A 3,165-nucleotide genomic window follows, 5' to 3' on the forward strand; every position below is an offset into this window, starting at 1 on the left:
AATTGGAAGTTTCTCGTTGCTGACGTCACAATGCCAATCCTCGGTGCGGATTTCCTCTCTCATTTCCACCTTCTGGTCGATGTCGCCCACCGACGATTGGTCAACGCGGACTCGTACTTGTCGACACCTCTTCAACCCACCCCCTCTAACCTCGCTCTCCACATCAGCGCACCCACGGATGCCTACGCCCACCTCCTCACGTCGTACCCGGAAGTTTTCCGTCCAGAACTTCGCCAAACGCCCACGGTTCCTGCTAAGCACGGTATTTATCACCATATCAAGACGACGGGACCCCCAGTCTTCGCAAAATTCAGACGTCTGGCACCGGAACGATTGGCAGCCGCCAAACAGACGTTCGCCGAAATGGAGAAAATGGGCCTTTGCCAAAAGGCCTCCAGCCCATGGTCGTCACCCTTACACATCGTTCTGAAGAAAGACGGCTCCCTCCGTCCGTGCGGGGATTACAGGCGCCTGAACATGCAAACAGAACCGGATCACTACCCCCTCCCAAACATTGCCGATGTAACCTCCTACCTGCACAAAGCAAAGGTTTTCTCTACGCTTGACCTCCTGAAGGGGTATTATCAGGTGCCTATGAACCCAGAAGACATCCCCAAGACCGCCATCACCACTCCGTTTGGCACATACACCTTCAATTACTCCTGTTTTGGCCTTCGTAATGCTGGGGCAACGTTTCAACGTCTCATGGATGGCATCTTAGGGGACCTCCCTTTCTGTGTATGTTATGTGGACGACATACTTGTGTTCTCCTCCTCAAAAGAGGAACACCTCCGTCACCTGCGCATCGTGCTCGACCGCCTGCAACAAAACGGCCTTGTAGTCCGGTACGACAAGTGTACCTTTGGCGCCAACGAAGTGTCGTTCTTAGGGCACCGTATCACTCCTGAAGGAGTCCATCCCCTCCCTGGTAAGGTAGCAGCCGTTCAGAATTTCCCCACGCCCTCGACCGTCAAAGCTCTGCAGGAATTCTTGGGCATGATCAACTATTATCACCGCTTTCTGCCAGCCATTGCCGCCACTCTTGCTCCCCTCTACGCCTCCCTCAAGGGCAAGCCAAAGGACCTGAAGTGGGGTCCCCTTCAAGAAGCGGCCTTCTGCAATGCAAAGAAGGCCCTATCAACTGCTGCGGCTCTCACTTTTCCTATCCCACACGCCCCTCTCCTTCTCTCCACCGATGCCAGCGACGTCGCTATTGGTGCAGTACTCGAGCAGGTGGTCAAAGGCTCGCCCCGCCCATTGGCCTTCTTCAGCAGAAAACTGTCCAAGGCAGAATCGGGTTATTCTACCTTCGATCGAGAATTGCTGGCGGTGCACCTGGCTGTCCGTCACTTTCGCCATTTCTTAGAAGGTACGCCCTTCGTCATTCGCACAGACCACATGCCTCTGGTGCACGCCTTCACTCGACAGTCTGACGCCTGGTCCGCCCGTCAACGCCGACATCTCTCCGCCGTGGCTGAATACAGTTGCACCCTCCAATACGTCCCTGGGAAAATGAATCCCGTTGCCGATGCCCTGTCAAGAAACACGTTGGCTGCCGTTCAACTGGGATTGGATTACAACGCCCTGGCTGAAGCCCAACGACAGGATCCAGAGTATCAAGCTTGTAGGACATCCTGCATGTCCCTCCGTTGGGAGGATTTTCCCCTCGAAAACTCCAACACCACCCTCCTCTGTGACGTCAGTACTGGTAGACCGCGACCTTGGATTCCTGCTCCCATGCGCCGACAGGTGTTTGATTTCATCCACGGCCTTTCACATCCCTCGTGCCGTTCTACTGCACAGCTGCTGAAGGCAAAGTTCATTTGGCACGGCATTTCTAAGGATGCTAAGGATTGGGTCCGTGCCTGTACTTCTTGCCAAACTTCTAAAGTACATCGACACACGGATTCAGGAGTGGGCACCTTTCCTCAACCTCAGCGTCGTTTCGCACACATTCACGTCGACGTTGTAGGCCCCCTACCCACATCACAAGGACATCGTTACCTGTTTACCGTCATCGACCGCTCCACTCGTTGGCCTGAAGCCATTCCCATGGAAACTGCAACGTCCGCCTCATGTACATCTGCCTTACTCTCTGGATGGATTTCAAGATTCGGTATCCCGGAGCATATTACTTCTGACAGGGGAACCACTTTCACCTCTCAATTATGGACGTCATTAGCGAATCTCCTGGGCATCACCCTACATCACACAACGGCCTACAACCCCGCTGCCAATGGAATGGTTGAACGTTTTCATCGCACCCTCAAAGCAGCTTTGATGTCCCGCTGCAAGGATTGCAACTGGTTTACTCAGCTTCCCTGGGTCCTCCTTGGACTAAGGACCACTCCTAAAGACGCCCTCGACGTCTCAGCAGCTGAAATGGTGTATGGCGACCCATTGGTCGTCCCTGCCGAGTTTTTTCCTTCTACAACCTCCTCCGACGATCTCCAGCGCATACGTCACGTCGTGGGAAAATTTACTCCGTGCCGCCAGACTTACAAGCCCCCAGCGAAGCATCACATACCAACGGACTTGCACTCTGCAACGCACGTCTTCCTGCGCAACGACACCAGCAAGCCACCGTTAACGCCCCCTTACACGGGACCTTACCTTGTGATCCGACGCAGTCCGAAAGCATTCCTCCTAAACATTCGGGGCAAAGAAGACTGGGTCTCCATTGATCGTCTAAAACCTGCTTATCTTCTGCCAGATGACCCGCCTACAGTTCGCCTCTCTAGATCAGGGCGCCCTATTTAACATGTACAGTATGTCATTTTTAGGGGGGGAGCCATGTACCAACCGTGTTTCACACAATTGTACATAATTCCTTTTGTATATATTATGGTTGTATCTTCGCTCTTCCCTCGTACTAAAACGAACATGAAAATTCAAGTCTGGTTTTTCCTCTGTGATTTTGTCTGTCTTGTGAACTTGTCATGTCCTGTTGCCTTGAGGTTTTGTATATAAGGAGAGTGTTCCACAACAACATAACTCAGTCGTTTCCAATCTGCCTTTGATTTCACAACTCCTCTCTCGGCCCGTCACAGACTCCTGAATTAAAGGATGTGGGAAGAACAGGAGATCCCTCACCTCCTATTGCAGTGCAGACGACGTCGTCTCGTTGACCTAATCTGACCGGGGAAAACTGGGACGTGATCTGGA

The sequence above is a fragment of the Palaemon carinicauda genome, chromosome 29 (genome assembly GCF_036898095.1).
Source record: "Palaemon carinicauda isolate YSFRI2023 chromosome 29, ASM3689809v2, whole genome shotgun sequence".
NCBI lineage: Eukaryota > Metazoa > Arthropoda > Malacostraca > Decapoda > Palaemonidae > Palaemon > Palaemon carinicauda.